Below are 17,328 nucleotides of genomic sequence, written 5' to 3' on the forward strand. Positions count from 1 at the left end.
CCTATTCATAATGACAGTGGCGATATTATAGCCATGTGAAAATACGAAAGCAGGGACATGATTATCTCAGAAGGCCTACTGGGAAATGTTACATTTCAAATTTTAAGACAATGGAAGACTGAGCCATGATGAAAAACTTGCCAGAACTAGTGATGTAATGCTAAATCATTAATGCACACCAATGTTTTAAGTATATTTTTCTTAAAATAGGCTCCACTGTAATCAACAGACACATTATAAGACAATTCCTGCAGGATCAAACTCAAGGTGCACCTAGTCTAACATTCTTCTCACAGTGGTCAACAAAATGTTGAATGGACTACCACAAGCCATTGCTCCCCAACAAGCAATGGGATTCTACTTCAGAACAAGGAAGGTTTTTTCCGTTATGGCCTGTGAAGCAGACTTGCTCAATTCAGGGTTGTGTTTTTTTGTTTTTGTTTTAATTGATTTGTGATCTTGCTCTGCGCTACATCTTCTCTATAACAAACACGTTAACCAGTTAACAGATTGGCCACTTAACATTTCAGTCATTTTTGTGTGTTTTCCAATGGCCTCACTTTCAAGGATTTTTAAGGATTTTAATCCAAGCCACCTTTATACTTTTCAAGATATATTGATTACGTAAATACAGTCTCAGAAACTGACACGATGGAAAGCCTGGTGTCCATCAGATGGTGACTCTTTCTCATTTATGCTTGGTCCTGTACCAAACGCTTGCCATGACAGCAAAATAGAATGACTTTGCTAAGGGTATGCTCCCAGATAGAATCAGAAGAACTATGAGTGGAATGGTACTCCTTGTTCTAATGTTTGCTCTGTAGAATAAAAACACTAAAGAATGGCAAAGTTTAAAAGACGGTTGTCTATACAGCATATTTGGGAAGTCCCATTTAAGTCTGTACAGCCAAAAGATCACAGTCTATAACAGGGGTCAGCAAACTTTTTCAGCAGGGGGCCGGTCCACTGTCCCTCAGACCTTGTGGGGGGCCAGACTATATTTTGAAGAGAAAAAAATGAACGAATTCCTATGCCCCACAAATAGCCCAGAGATGCATTTTAAATAAAAGAACACATTCTACCCTGTTTCCCCTTTTTTAATACGTAGTCAAAAAGTAAGCCATGGCAGGGGTTTTAAGCATTTGAGAAATATAAGACATACCCCGAAAATAAGCCATACTTCCGTGCCACGGAAACCAACCTCCGCAGGCACCTCCACGCACAGAGTCACTCCATGCGGCCGGCACTGCAGGAGCACGATCAGCTGTGAAGCGGCGCTCCAAAAGCTCTGCTTAAGAGCTGATCGCGTTCCCGTCTTGCTGGCTGCATCCCTGCGCTCCGCCTTCTCGTCCACCGCTGTCCCTGCCGCTTCCGTGCTTGCCGCCACCGCTAGGCTCACTGCTTCTTTCTTGCCTGGCCTGGCCAAGGAGCTTGGAGCGCCCTCCAGCAGCGGGCAGAGCACCTGAGCCAGCGGCCTCTGCCTGGCCCGGCCAAGGACGCTTGCCGCCCCGCCACCCAGAACCGGTGGCTGCTGCAGCACCGAGCACTCAAGAGAGCCCAGCAGCACCCTGAGCCAGCGCCCTGAGCCATAAAATACCGTACTGGTAATAATAATATAAAAAGACATCCCACCGAAAGTAAGCCACCCTGTGTGTTTTTTGAGGATACACGGGTACTCGTGTAAAAAACACCAGGCAGGCCCCACAAATAACTGATAAGCTGGAACGTGTCCAGAAGAGGGCAACCAAAATGGTCAAAGGCCTGGAAACGATGCCTTATGAGGAACGGCTTAGGGAGCTGGGTATGTTTAGCCTGGAGAAGAGAAGGTTAAGGGGTGATATGATAGCCATGTTCAAATATATAAAAGGATGTCATATAGAGGAGGGAGAAAGGTTGTTTTCTGCTGCTCCAGAGAAGCGGACACGGAGCAACGGATTCAAACTACAAGAAAGAAAATTCCACCTAAACATTAGGAAGAACTTCCTGACAGTAAGAGCTGTTCGGCAGTGGAATTTGCTGCCAAGGAGTGTGGTGGAGTCTCCTTCTTTGGAGGTCTTTAAGCAGAGGCTTGACAGCCATCTGTCAGGAATGCTTTGATGGTGTTTCCTGCTTGGCAGGGGGTTGGACTGGATGGCCCTTGTGGTCTCTTCCAACTCTATGATTCTATGATTCTATGATTCTAACCCAGAGATGCATTTTAAATAAAAGGACACATTCTACTAATGTGAAAACATGCTGATTCCTGGATCGTCCGTGGGCCGGATTTAGAAGGTGATTGGGCTGCATCTGGCCCCCGGGGCCTTAGTTTGGGGACCCCTGGTCTATAAACACAGACATAGCTAGGAGATGCAACAAAATTCTTTCAAGGTCAAAGGGGTATAAAAATGAAGGGAAACGAGAAATTGTCTGACTTGGAAACAGTCATGCCATGCCATGACATCTTCAGACAGATCCTGAGTGTGATATAGCCAGGCTTGCTAAGCCAGGCCCTCCAATGTTTTAACTGTTCTTACAAAGAAGGAGAAAGCATTTTAAAGGCATATAGTGAACACCTCTCCGCACTAAGAAAAACTGTACTCTACTGCCAGCACCCAGACATTTATTTCAACAGGATACTTTCCCATTAATTTTGTCCCTACCTTGAAATGGTTGAGATATGTTGTTTGTTTGTTTTTTAACATTTCAAAGAAAAATTTAATACAAACTCATCGTGCCAATATTTAGCCCAGAGTTGCTTTTATCTTTCTTAAAAGGCTCATAATAAGACCCTGGGGGGAAATCCGTAAAAAAAGAGAAGGTAAGCAAGGGAATGTTCTTAACTATATGGCTGGGTTCATTTTTAACAGCATCTGTAAATAACTGTTTAATGCTATGGAGTGTGCTAATAGCAACTGTTGCTGGGCAGACAATAGTAAGACAGTTTGGGCTGTGTGTTGTTGCAGTTTGTCTCTTGGCTATAAAACTAAAGGCAAAAGATCAGCAGTTTTTGCTGCTGAAAAAGCTGAAGGAGAAATGTTACAGAAGACATGGCGTTTCATAATTAAAGGAGTGGTTGGATTTCAGAGAAGAACCAACTAGCTCAACTTTCTGTTTTAAGAGTACTGAACAGCCACAGGCTACATTTTTTTAAAAAAATGCATAAACACAAAAAATACTGACTGTACTCCAGCCGTCTCACCACATCAGTAAAACAATACAGTTGTAAAGGGAGGGGAGAGTGAAACACATACTACTAACCCTACGCTGTTGCACAGTATCTCACATCAGAAAAACAATTAAAAAATCTTTTTTAAAAAGTCCTACAGTATCATTTACATTTTTCTCCCTTCCAAAAATTGATTCAATCAGTATGCAGGTTTTAAACAAGCCCATCTGCTTTCTTGTCCATCTGAGGAAAATTAATTTTCAGTGACCAGATTAACAATTCCTCTACATGACAATAAGAGGACTAGCTCTTAGGACTTTTACTATATTGCTCCTGGCAACATGCAAAGACCTTTTTCTGTTAACTCTTATTAAAATGTACATTGGTAGGGAATCTTTCAAACTGAATTTTTAAAATCTACAACTCTTCAATGTTTGGCGCTTCATATCCAATGCACATTCTAAACAAAGTGGGTCAGTAGCAGACAGCATATATTAATAATAATCAGGCTATTAGTATGGACCCTTTATTGCTGCTCTTAATAAGAAGAGGTCGTACACTGAAAAAAGCAAGTTGGCTGCCAATCTGAATCTCCTTTTCATGCCAGTCTGAATCATCTTCTAACGCTAACCACTTTGCACAACCCAAGATCATTTTAAATTAACTATGATTATACCTTTACTTACATGCCACGATCAAACAAATTGATATAATTTCAACATATGACTATAACACTTCAAATATGGGTGAAAACATATTCCTGGCACTGAGAAAAAAGGTGAAAATAAACACTCAAGCTACTGAATATAAAATTGTGGTTTTTTTAAAAAACAAAACAAAAATTAAGCTAAAGTATGCAAAACAGCAACATAAAAATCAAATCCATAAAAATTGTAAGAGACTAATTTACTGCTAATTCCATACTCTTAAAACATCCAGAAAACACTATAGACTTTTTTCAGTACGGAATCATTTACAGACCATTCAAAGTACTGATACACCTCACTCTGGTAGATGTGCAGACCAAGCCTATGCAAGGAAGTACAGGGGAAAGAGAATCAACATTCCACATTTTCCTCTCAGGAATGACATATATATCCCCTAACTTTAATTTGGTCGCTCATTTTGCCAAATGATACATCATCTCCAATCTGTACTCCATTGCAGGTTCCAGGGTTGTAAGCATTGCAAGCATTGTATAGTGTTGAGGGACACTGTCAGAACTCCCAAGACTTTCATGCCACCAAAAAGTACTCTGTGTCATTAAAATAGTCCAAGTGCCAGTTTGCATTTCTTAGTACAGAACGTATTGATCTGATGTGTAGAGATCTTTCCTATTCTACTTAGTTGAAGAGGGTTCTGGAAGCTTATCTGTGTGAAAGAAACGAGCAGAAGGTCCATGATGTTTGGGTTATTCCAGGCATCCCCAAACTTCAGCCCTCCAGATGTTTTGGACTACAATTCCCATCATCCCTGGTCCTGTTAGCTAAGGATCATGGGAGTTGTAGGCCAAAACATCTGGAGGGCCGCAGTTTGGGGATGCCTGGGTTATTCCTTCAGCGAAGCTGAGTATAGCTAGGTTGAACTGGTTCTCTTATCTCTTTGTGTCAAGGTCCTGCTGACTATAAAAGTAGGGCCAGAAGGAGCCTGGGCTTCACTTTCTCTTTCTATCTGTTGTGTGTTCTGTACATAGTATGCTTAGTGTTAAGGTTTAGACTTATTATAAGTTATTGTAAGTTTTAGTTTAAGTATGCTGCAACTGGATTTCTTATGGTCAGGTCGAATCCTGAATGTATTGGATTTGTGACCTTTATGTTCATTTGCCTTCAGTAGCAGTAAAGCTCTGCTGGGTGAAATACAATGGCCTCTGGTCTCTTTTGGGGGGAATCCTGCAATGTGTTTAAGTTGATACTCTGCTAACTATACATTGGAATCCACTCTGGATCAATAATGAGTAGAATTTTCATGACACCAAGTGCATTAGTTTGAGATTTTTAGAGAGAACCAAACAGGCTTTGAAACCATCTGGTAATGGCTAGCTGTGGGCTGTGAGTGTTGGAGGAAAAGTGCCATAACGTAATTGAGAGTGCTTTTAAGTAGATTACCTGTGGTGAAGCCATTTGCATGGGGTCATATCCCGACAACCACATGGAGAGAAGTGGCCAAATGCACATTATATTTTAACATATCAGCAGAAATGAGCAACATGCAGTTCAGGACATGCTAAAAATAGTCTAACCAACTAAACGTCCCTCGGCTACACTCCGTGCCCTGGACATATACTGGTGCATATATGTCAATTACATTAAAAACAAAATAAAATTCTGGCATGAACAGGAAACAAGACCAAAAATTGTAGAAAGCCAGGTTTTAATAGCACTCCATTCATGACCCCAAACAAAAGGCAATGAATGTATATGAGAAGATGAACTAACTAATTATTCAGTTTGGATACAAAAGTTCATGACAAAAAGATCTATAACTAGAAATTCAGTTTCACAGTGAGTGCATGCCTTCACTAATAATTCTCAGGAAGGACCCCTGCAGTAGATTATTTTATTTTCCACACAGGACTTCATAATTATGAACATACGACTACAATTTAAAGCTGCGTGAACTCCTGAATAGATCTCAGACCAGCCAAACAATAATTACCTACTGCTTTGATATTGCGGTTTCTGCTGAAAGGTTTATAAAATATAGTAGATGAAAAGAGCTAGAATTAATAACCTGGAATGGCAACTTAAAAAAAAAAGCACCGCATAACTTTTGTTGCAACAGTCTGAACTCAAACTCAACTAGCCCTTGCATATCATACGAGCATACAATCGCTTACAAGAATTTACATACAAAATAATTTTTTAATAGTAAATACAGTGGTACTTCAGGTTACAAACACTTCAGGTTACAAACGCTTCAGCTTACAAACTCCGCCAACCTAGAAATACTACCTCAGGTTAAGAACTTTGCTTCAGGATGAGAACAGAAATCGTGCTCCAGCGACGCGGCGGCAGCAGGAGGCCCCATTAGCTAAAGTGGTGCTTCAGGTTAAGAACAGTTTCAGGTTAAGAACGGACCTCCGGAACAAATTACCGGGTAAGTTCTTAACCAGAGGTATCACTGTAAGTTTATGTTTTGCCATATATTACTGTAATCAATGGACTTGTCTGGAGGTAATACAGGAACTCTGCCAAGTAAGGGGAAACATACCGTATGTCTGGCCTGGGGATGAGCAAGTGGCGATGCCTGGGCCAAATTTGGGCCAGCTGGTCTCCAGTTAACCACCCTTCCCTAAGGGGCCTTCCAGTGAAACCACAGATGCCAACTTAACATTTAATCTGCCACTAAGTGAGACGCGTCTTTTAACGGAATACTGTTTCCCTGTCAAGGTGCAATCATGCTATCTCTACCAACGCTTTCAAATCCTCATTTTTACCTAAGCATGGAGGTCTGCTAAACAGAGAAATCAAAAGCTGGAAATGGCATTTCCTCTGCCCCCACCTGCCACAGCACCCTGCTCCACATCCTACACACCATTCTCCCAAGCATCCCCCAAACCCCAGGACAGATTTTTAGGAGGGTACAGTGACGTGAAAAGGGGAAGGATGGAAAAAACCCTGTGACAATATTCTGTTCACAGAAGGAGTTAGGGTCTTGTTGCAGAATTTGGGGACAAACATGTGAAAGATATGTTCAAAAAGGGGGTGGGATGGATTTTGAAGTCTGATATTACAAATTGTCTTATATGTGTTTTGCTACCTTGCTTCTGGGAAAAAAGGACAATTTCCTCATCCTTTGCATAATGGCAAAACTGTTCCTAGAAGTGACTGCAATGAAGAAGAATCACAGGATATGTGTTATTTTGTAAGAAGTCTTGTCGTTTGGAACTGAACATGGAGGAATAGAAGTTCTGTTGAACGGAATGAAAAGATCAGGTTTTCCTACTTACCCATCCACAGTACCCATCTGTTTTTATGTTTTGTGTTACACTTTTATACTTCATTTATTATATTGACTGTGTCCATAATGGAGAAAAGAACATTTCAGATATATATCGGGCTCAAATTTCGAAAGCTGTTAGAGATGCTTTTACGAACTGGAAATTTGCCAGATCAGAATAGCTTTTTCACTGGATTTGGTCTAGCATTTCTGGTTAACAAATTTTGGGGCTGCTCCAGTAGCTCTGCTGAAGCAGCAGCTCCATCAGGCTCCTTCCTCAAGTGCTACTTGGCACTATCCATACCATCAGGCTGCTGCAGCAATTGAGACGGGAAGCAGTGCCACTCAGCTATTTTGGGAGCAGCCGGTCATTATAAGAACTACTTCGCAAGTGTAAAAAATGGTGCCCAAGGGTGCTTGTTTTCCTCTTTCTTCCCCATTCCTTTTACCTTTTGATTATAAGCCTGTGGGCAAAAAGGACTGTCTTGACTGATCATCTGGAAGTCACCATGGGAGCCTTTCTGGCAAAGAGTGGTATAAAAATGCTTTCAAACAAAGGTATATTATAGATGCCACAGGGGTTCTGCTGAATGCATCAGTGGAAACTTGGTTTGCTTCCATTATTTGGAGAAAAATAGCAACTATTGGTTTTGCCATCTGATCCCTAGGTTGGATGTCATATTTTGTAACAACTACAGTACTTTTGCAAGTTTATTTCATCTATATCCCACCTTTCCTCTAAAGAGCTTAGGGTGGTGTACACAGTTCTCTTTCCCCTTTTATCGGCACAACAACCCTATGAGGTAGGTTAGCCTGAGAGTGAATAACTGGCCAATGGTCACCCAAACAGCTTCAAGACTGATTTTGGGATTTGAACCAGGCCCTAGTCCAAAACTCTAACCTTTACAACCACACTGGCCTTACACCAAAGGACCAATATACATGGTCCATTAATGGTCTTTAAATGGCAGCAGCACTTTGTGGTCTTTTTTAACCAGTTCTGCTTTCAGAGAGCCTTTAAAAAGAGATGCAGGTTTGAATATTAAGTGCTTTGCATGCAAATGCAGATGGTCTACCTATGAGCAATGGCATCTTCCCTTCAAGGTTAAAGAAAGGGGTAGTAACATTTCCTCTCCATTCTTTACCTGGATGTTATGGTCGTCTTTAACTTTTAGTCCAAAGGGACTATTTAATTCTGTGAAGTGTTTCGAAATCATGACACTACAAAGAGCTTGGCTTATAAATCAGAACAGTAGGCAAGCAATCAGCACCAACAAAGACATACTTTAAGTTAGTACCCAGCAACATTTATAACAACAGCAAAACAGCAGCATTTATGAACTATTTCTAGCCCAAGGGGAAAGAGATTCTTACAAGTTCTTCAAAGATGGTTAGGTAAAACGGGACCAGAAAGATGAAGCAAAGTCATAATGGGACATGCTAATGGTACATCCATTAAATGACCATTGATAATATAATCTAAATAATTCTATGGTCATTCCCTAACACCATTCTCCGAACACAACTGAAATATTTGACATGGTGGAGTTTCAAGTAAATGGGATTGTTGCTGTCTCACAAACTATGATGGGCAATCTAAACTTCTGCAGGGTATTTGCATTGTTTCATGTCTGTCTGTCTGTCTCTCTTACATACACCATGTGGTAGGGCTGGGCAATGTCAGCTTTTCAACACTGCGGTATATCACCAACCAAACATCACGATATGGCTATGCATTCTGTTGCTAAACGGAGGAGATGCACCACCACACCTAGCAAGCTAGGAGAGGGGAAGGACAATTGCCGTCTCCTTGCTTTGCATCGTTCGTTTGCCACCCTTCCCAGCTCCACAGTACCTTCCCTCCATGCTCCTTCATCCACCCATCTCAAGCCTGGCCAAGGCTGCTTATTCCTGTCACCGGGTGCTGGAGGCGGAGGAACTCAGGAGCAGTGGTATTTTCACTCATGGTATACCGCTGGATGAAGCCACCAAAACGCTCTGGCCATCATACCGGTCCTGAGCGATGTATCGGTACATCGCCCAGGCCCACAATGTGGAAGCCAAATTCCTCATGGGGCTATCACTCACGACTCTGCTATGCAGATGTATACAGCAACCACAAGGGTGGTGTAGATCTCCCTTGTGTCTATTTGACAAGGTCTAGGTAGCCTTTGAGATTAATTTTAAAGAAAGAGAGGAAGCACAATGCAAGCATAGCAAGGAGTTCCTGGCAAAGGGGAATAAAAACCTCAGCTCAAGTGATTATATTGTCTAAAAGTTATGCTTTTCCTGTTTTTATCAATTTGTCAATTATGAGCCAACTAACCAAGAAGTAAGTACAAAAAATAGTAACACCCTATTGCTCAACAGGATGCTACATCCTTGAACTTCCTGCAGTGATGCTTCCTGTAAATTAAAAAACAGCCATACAGAGAACCACTTTCGTAAGATTTGCAGGAATAATGTCTGCTTAAAGAAACTCCACATGACCCAAATATAACCCGTATATCTCCATATAACCCAAATATTATACAGTACTTGCTTCTTTTTCCTCACAGAGTTTAGTGCTTAGAGGAGTTCAAAGTATAAGTAGAAATCTTTTTCTTTAGATTCAGTATCAGCAAAACATTACTATGTGCATACAGAAATGATCAGACCTGAGCTAGGAGTGCTCCTTTTACAAAAGAATAAGATGCTTGCCTGAGCTTGTGGAGCAGAGCTGAGAAAGGGACAGACTGTGCTCACAGATATCAACAACATCATAGTCTGCTGCTCCCATTTTCCAAAACTGCTAGACAGTGTCAAACACTTACTTGTGGCTGTTTTTGCCAAAGATTTCTGAGTAATATTCAGGGTCACTAGGTTTTTTTTTTTTTTTTGGAAGCTTAGCTGATTATATATAGCATTCTCCAGTGGAACCTGTAACAAAGCATTGCAGTTATCTCCAGTCCCTAAACTGAGGAGGGTTCCTGGTCAGAGCTTCAGCTAGGAAGAGGAAAGGACACATTCTGGTCCCACCCTAAGCCCTGTGCCATATATTAGCAGAAGGATTTCATTGCAGAACATTTAATAGTGGCATAGTGGTGGGTGGGGGTCCCGTAGACTGGAAAAGGAAACACGTTCCTTTTTCCTTCCTTTCCTGCTGAAACATTCTTGTATAAGTGCAGGGGCTATTTTTTTTGGGGGGGGCAACCCACCCACCCCATACTCCCTCCAGGATTCAATATAAGCTGTATGGGCTCTAAGATGGCCTACTGCCTCTCATCACCTGCCCTCCATTTTCTTTTCTTTTTTTCTCCCCCTCAGCTTACACTGTAACATTCAATATCTCCACCGCTCTCCGTCATACACTCAATTGATGGTCTGTCTACAGGAGTCTAATTTATGCTCTTTTCAAATCCCTTTACTCTCTCAAGTTTCAAATGCCAATGAATTCTGCAAGTCCTAGAACCATTTTGGTCTTTAAAAAGAAAAAGAAAAACCCTTTTAATTTATAAGCACATATACTTCTGCATCCTGCGAAAGCCCCGAAAGCATACAGATGCCACTCCCTTCTTTTTGAGTGGCCTTGTTGTGCTTCCAACCACCTGTGGTTAATGTTGAAATGGGTAATTTCTATTCTGAGGCAAGCTAGGAAAGGATACTTGCAACAGTAAGATCTACATTAATTGGACTGGAAGATAATGAGATCACTAGGAAAGTAGGCAACGGATCTTGCCGGAAACCTGCTGTCGCTAAATTAATAATGTTTTCATTGCCTAGAAAAACCATTTGAAAAGTAGACATTGATAGGGGAACAACTTGAAAAGCACTTAACACACCTAAAATACATGAAATGTGTTCCCATTATATGTCATAGAATTAAAAAAAAAACTATTAGAAGGGATTCACTGTTTGATCAGAGAGCTTAATGTTGACACAGCTGCTTAGAAGATTGTCAGGAACAGATGATGTCCTGTTCTGTAAAGGTCTTATCTTAAACAGTTAACTCACAACGCAAGCATACAAGTTTCAGTGACAGCACAATATTGCACGTGCCTACTCATAAGTCAGTCCCATTAAGTTCCATAGGACTTGTTCCCAGGTAAATGCGTATAGAGTCACAGCTGAAGAAAACTTTTATCTTCATAATCCCAAGAGGTAGTATTTCACTCTGAAGCGCATACTACAAGATGTTAGTTACAATTTGTACAGTTAGTATATCATGCTTGTCATTTATCAATATGAATTGGTTTAACGCGACAAATTGTTTAGACTAGTAATCTGCCCAAACCTAAACTCCTTTGAGCTTGTGTGCATAGCTACCACAAAGTTATTTGGCTTTGAAGTTTAAAAATATCACTGGCATCATAAGCACTAAGATATGCAATCAAAGCATAAATTCAAATTATGCCATTTTTGGTTTGGAAATATTTTGCTGAACCCTTGTTTGCTTAATTTAAAAAGTCAAGAGGAGCTCCTCATTTAATGGCAAAAACTCTGGACAAAATAAAAGCCTTCTCTTATTCCGCATAGAAGCCAAGACCCCAAAAGCAAATTTCGCGTACCCAAAGCTGTATTTGCCTTGCAGCCTGTATAGTAAAAAGCTCTCAAAACCAAGGGGAGCAGCAAAAGAAATCTAGGACAGTGATAGGCAACCTTTTGAGCTTGGTGTGTCAGAATTCGCCAAAAAAACGAGCATAACTCGGGTGGTGTGTCACTTCGAGAAAAAAACCATAATTTCATGATATTTATAGTTTAAATAACAAAAATGTATAATTATAATATATAACTGTATTTAATAAACAAAAAACTAATTATTTAACCTAACCAAACCAAAAACCCCTTATTTATCACAAAGTGCCCAGAGTTGTTGAGCTTTTGGGGGGGGGAGCTGCTGACCAAAGTTTTGGAGGTTTTTTGGGGGGGTGCAAAAGTTGCTTTGCTTTTTGGGAGGGTGCCCCAAAGCTGCTGCACTTTTTTGGGGGGGGAGAACAGAAATAAATGACGAATAATACATTCGCTGAAACTAACATGCAGCACTGACATAGTCTGCCAAGGCGACAAAAAAACCCAGCACAGAACAGGTTAAAAAATGAATGCTGTTACACCCAATCATAGTCTGCCAAAGCGCCAGGAAAAAACAGCATAGAAAGGGTTAAAAAACCAATCTCTGGCTACCAGCAACAACAACAACAACAAAAAGGATCCGGGTTTTAACAGCGGAGACAAGCTGTAGCGGAGACAAGCTCTAGTGGAGACGAGCTGTAGGAGGAGCAGGAGAACAAATGGGGGGAAAAATACAACAACAACAGCGTGAATGGGCCGATGGGGCGCGTGCCAGCAGTGAGGGCTCTGCGTGTCATGTCTGACACGCGTGTCATAGATTCGCCATCACTGATCTAGGATATGGCATGGAGGGGTGGGGCGATGAAATCTGCTGTTGAAATCTAAAATACCACTGGGTGGGTACAAACTCTTGAATAAGCTTAAAGTAGCTCTTTGGGTGCTGGCCAAATGCAACCCTTGTGAGGCTCCAATTTTAAGCATGTATAAACTCCGGTGGGGTTATCTCCATTCCTTCAGCTGTATGTATGTTTATGCACTTTGCTGCATGAAGCTCATATAGTGCAAGGTGGCTCAATTTTTTTAAAAAATCAATTTTTTTATGTTATGCTCTTCATTAAAGCCATAGAACAGTTTGCAAGTACAGTGGTATCTCGGGTTAAGAACTTAATTCGTTCTGGAGGTCCGTTCTTAACCTGAAACTGTTCTTAACCTGAGGTACCACTTTAGCTAATGGGGCCTCCTGCTGCCGCCGCACAATTTCTGTTCTCATCTTGAAGCAAAGTTCTTAACCCGAGGTACTAATTCTGGGTTAGCAGAGTCTGTAACCTGAAGCGTCTGTAACCCGAGGTACCACTGTAACAATATAAAATGCATAATCATAAACAGTTAATAAAAATAAAAAACCCAGTTTAAATCCCCTAAACCAACTCAACCGTTACAAACAGCAGTGGGCAATACTGTTCAGTAAATCAGATGTCTAAAAAGCTTCTTTAAAGTAACATCAAAAGGACCCAATGCCCTTTGTATTCAGCATACAAAGGAGAGCAACATATGCAAACATTGCAAATGTTCGGATATAAAAATGTGCAACTGTCATGATACTATTTGATCATTCTTATCAGTTGATTGCAACGAAGTATTTCTAAAAGCACTGTCTTTAAAAGTTTTAAAGAGAAAGCACTTCTGTTGAAATATCACTGGACAGAAAAAGCATTAAGCGGTTAAATTACAGTCACCCGCTGTGGATGTAGTCCATTAGGAAGTTCTACCAAAAAAATAAATAAAACCTCCCTAAAAAGAGTGGCAGCGTAAGAGCACATACCTACTAAAATAGAGAGGTCAATTTTACGAATGCTCCTTAAGACAGAGGCACATTCGGTCCTGCACCAAAATAATTTCATTTTGCTGTTAGAACATAAACCACAACAAAAAATACACACACATACGCACCTAAAGTACTATGGTGTGCCCAGTCTGGGGAAGGGAGCCATCACATCAGGTGATTATGCACTTTGAAGTTCTGAAGCCAGGACTTCAAAAGGACCTCACAACCAACAAAGTGCTGCTAAAGCAAAATAACAAACCCACCCCTTTCTTTCTAGCAGCAAGTTTCTATGAACAACCTTTTTCCTGAATTGAAACAAATGGAAAGATCCACTGGACTCACCTGAAGGGTGTATCTTCATGCCAGCATCTTGGACCTGCTCTAAACAAGAGGTCAACGTGGAGCGTGTCAATGGAAAAGCAAATGAGCAAGCCGACTGGTTGAGCAGAGCGACCCTACAACCAGGGGAACGCCATTTATCTGACCAACTGTTCTGCCAAATCCAAAGCGAATTCAGGCTGATCCAACTAGAGCTGCCCACTTTTCTCCTCAGCAACCAAACACCAAGGTTCTTTTCCAGGTACCACCCACAAGTAGAAGCCATGGATGCCCTCCACACAAACTGGTCCAAGGGACTGGCTCCTGTTTGCCTTTCCCCCTAATGCCTCTTCTAGCAGCCATAACCCTCAAGAAGATACAGTAGGAATCAGAAGAAGACCTTGGTTCACCCAGAAAACATGAAAGCCACCACGGCATCTAACCAGTGTTTCCAGACCTTCTCACACCAGAGACCAGCATAGGAGATAAAATCTTCATTTTAGAAGGGGACTCCATCCTACTTAGCTGGGTTCAAGTGAGCAAAAGTTCCCTACAAGGAGCTCTCTCCGTCATCCAAATGAGCAAGACCGACCTTACCATGCATCAGCTGCTGCATGGAAGTTTTACTCAACAATATAATCTGCAGGAGCATTGCTGGCTGTCCCACAAGTTGATGAAGTTCATCTGACAGCAAAAAGAGATCAAGCTTTTAGTGCAATTGGCCTAATCCTGCACAATGTTCTGTCCATAGATATTCAGCAGGTACCTTCTGTTTTAACCTTTAAAAATCTGGTGAAAACCAAGCTAATTACAGTACAGTATAAGCATTGAAAAAAAATCTTCCTTTAATAATTAACTGATCTATTATTTGAAATCTTTACATGGTGTTTTGTGTGTGTGTGTGTGTGTGTGTGTGGTTTTTGTTAGCTGCATTGATTTTTTTTGTATGAATAGCAGTATTTTATGTCTACAATAAAAATAACACATTATGATTGATCTCTTTGTTAGTTTTGTAATTGGAGTTAATTTTCTCATGCTTGTGGGGACTAAAATATTCACCAAGTATGAATTCACGGCAGCCATCTTGGATTCCAATGTGAAAACTACTTACCTGATTGGTAACAGCTTCTCCGACATAACGCAAGTAGCTCTAACTGAAATATACGCCTGCCACTTGCAGCAATGAGCTTCCTAAAAGGAAACACATTGTACTGTATCTATTTTTTTTTTAAAGTTTTGAGCATTTGGAAAGAAAGAATAAATGTACAAAGCTTCTGTTTAGAAGACCTGCACATGATTATCCTGTGAGATAGGCATGATACCCACTGTAGAAGGAGAAATTTAAACCAGCTGCCTTGTAATTTTATTCCAATATATGCTGAAAATATTCTTATTGTGACAGGTGTAAAGCATGGCATGAATTCAAGAGGTAATAGCTTGAAGATGGCAAGGCTTTGAACAGTCACAACAAAACAGTAACTTCTATTAGGTTACTTTTCCTAAATCAATATCAATTACAATAACCCACTCGTGAAACCTTTTCTAATCTAGCTGCCTTTTCGAACCCACTTCAAGAAGATAGAAGCTCTCTCATTCGCCACTACTTATCATCATTGTTAGGTATTTTACATAAACAAGTAGGAAAGCAAGAAAACCTCCTAATAAATTAATGTAATCATTCATTCATTTATCGCTAGAGACCGATACAAAAAAACCTTTAGTCATGTTACCTATAAAAGCTTTTAGAGTGCCTCGCAAATTTATGCATACGTGCCTCTTTCAAGTGACATTTAACTTACTTTCCTGTCTTACTGACATTTATTGAATGACCTAGTTTGGCTGAAGTTACTAGAGTGAAAAAGTATCTTCAGTTTGATAAGTAATTTTGCCCAGACACAATGTCTCATTCTGAACAGCATACAAGCATCTACAACCCTGATTGCAAAAAGCTGATTATTCATACACATATTCAGGGGTGTGTGGAGGGTAGGGGAGGTTAGAGAGAAATGTGGTACAGTCATACCTCAGTTTAAGTATGCTTTGGTTTGAGTACTTTCAGTTTAAGTACTCCGCAGACCGTCTGGAACTGATTAATCCACTTTCCATTACTTTCAATGGGAAAGTTCGCTTCAGGTCAAGTACGCTTCAGGTTAAGTACAGACTTCCGGAACCAATTGTGTACTTAAACCAAGGTACCACTGTACTTCTAAAAGAACCTTCTTTCAAAAAAGCAAAAGTAAAGGTTTTCCCCCTATTAACCCAAACACTGAAATATATGCTATGAAGTACAGTGGTACCTTGGTTGTCGAACATAATCCGTTCTGGAAGACCATTCGACAACCGAGGCACAATGAGTGGTTGGCAAATTCCATTGAGAAAATTGGGAAACACGCCTCGGAAGCCATTCGACTTCCGAGGTGCATTCGAAAACGGAAGCATTTACTTCCGGGTTTTCGGCCTTCAAAAACCGAAATGTTCGACAACCCAGGTACCTCTGTACCTACATGATTGTGTTGAAATTATCTCGCAGGTGGAAACATTACTTAAAAACAACTCCTCTTAATTAATTAATTTCATTTATATATCCTGTCTTTCCTACCTGGAGTTCAGGGCAGCATACATGGTCCTCTCCTTTCTACCTCACAATATCCTTGAAGTAGTGGGCTGCTTCAGAGTCAATGAAAATGAGCCTAGCCTCTTCCAAGCCTTGCACACACTCCATCATTCACTAGGGCGGCAACAAGGAGGAGTCTAGAAACTTTGCTGTGTATTTTTGATTAAACACAGTTTACTGTGGCATCCAAAGCTGGACGCACCATGGTTAATTTTAGTGGAAACAAGCCATAATTAATGAAGCTAAATTGTTTTCATGAGCCACAGCTGAGATTAACCACAGTAAGTTTGGACAGCATGCTGAAGTGTCCATCTAAGATAGAACCTTCCGGTCTCCTGTGGTAGAGGAAAGCGATGGGGAGAGGAGGGAGAGCAGAAGAGCCTGGGGGGAAGGCTAAGTTAATATGAAGTGAGCTTCATGGCTGATTTGGGATTTGAATCTGGCTCCTAGGCCAACACATTAAACTAGTTCTCTGTTTTGGCTGTAAGAGGGAACTCTGGTTTAAAATAAGCCATATCAAAGATGGCAATAATAGTAACACAGAAGCCATTAACTGCACAGTTTTGTAATTCAAGCCAACCTTTAGCCTTTCAATGTGTAATGTTTTATTATGTTTATCTTTATTACGTTTATGTTTCAGAAGCCACCCAGAGTGGCTGGGGCAACCCAGTTAGATGGGCTGGCTACAATTGTTGTTGTTGTTGTTGTTGCTGCTGCTGCTGCTGCTGTTATACCAAGATTTATTGTGTAATTTAATTCTTAAATATTAATCACAAAACCATACATACTAGATTCAAGTATTCCCAGGTAGAAGCATTATTTTGTACTGGAGCTAAAGTAATACTGGATTTTTCGGCCCGTCATCTCTTCTGTCTTACCTAGAACTGGGGATACCCAAGTTCAAATCCGCATTCAGCCATGAAGTCCACTAGTTAAAAC

The 17,328-nt window shown here is 40.8% G+C and overlaps 1 protein-coding gene across 2 annotated transcripts in view; it reads right to left on the minus strand.

Moving 5' to 3' along the window:
• The window catches only part of COMMD10 (COMM domain containing 10), a 66,621-nt gene that overhangs the window by 16,567 nt on the left and 32,726 nt on the right, over positions 1–17,328 (minus strand). The window contains exon 6 of one of the 2 annotated variants that reach the window (XR_004691593.2): positions 14,373–14,459. The exons of the other annotated variant lie outside the window; for it this stretch is intronic. The gene's annotated coding sequence lies outside the window, so the exon portion shown is untranslated. The remainder of the gene's footprint in view (positions 1–14,372; positions 14,460–17,328) is intronic. 2 annotated transcript variants of the gene reach the window in all.

This window comes from Zootoca vivipara, chromosome 11 (genome assembly GCF_963506605.1).
Source record: "Zootoca vivipara chromosome 11, rZooViv1.1, whole genome shotgun sequence".
NCBI classification, from domain to species: Eukaryota; Metazoa; Chordata; class Lepidosauria; order Squamata; family Lacertidae; genus Zootoca; species Zootoca vivipara.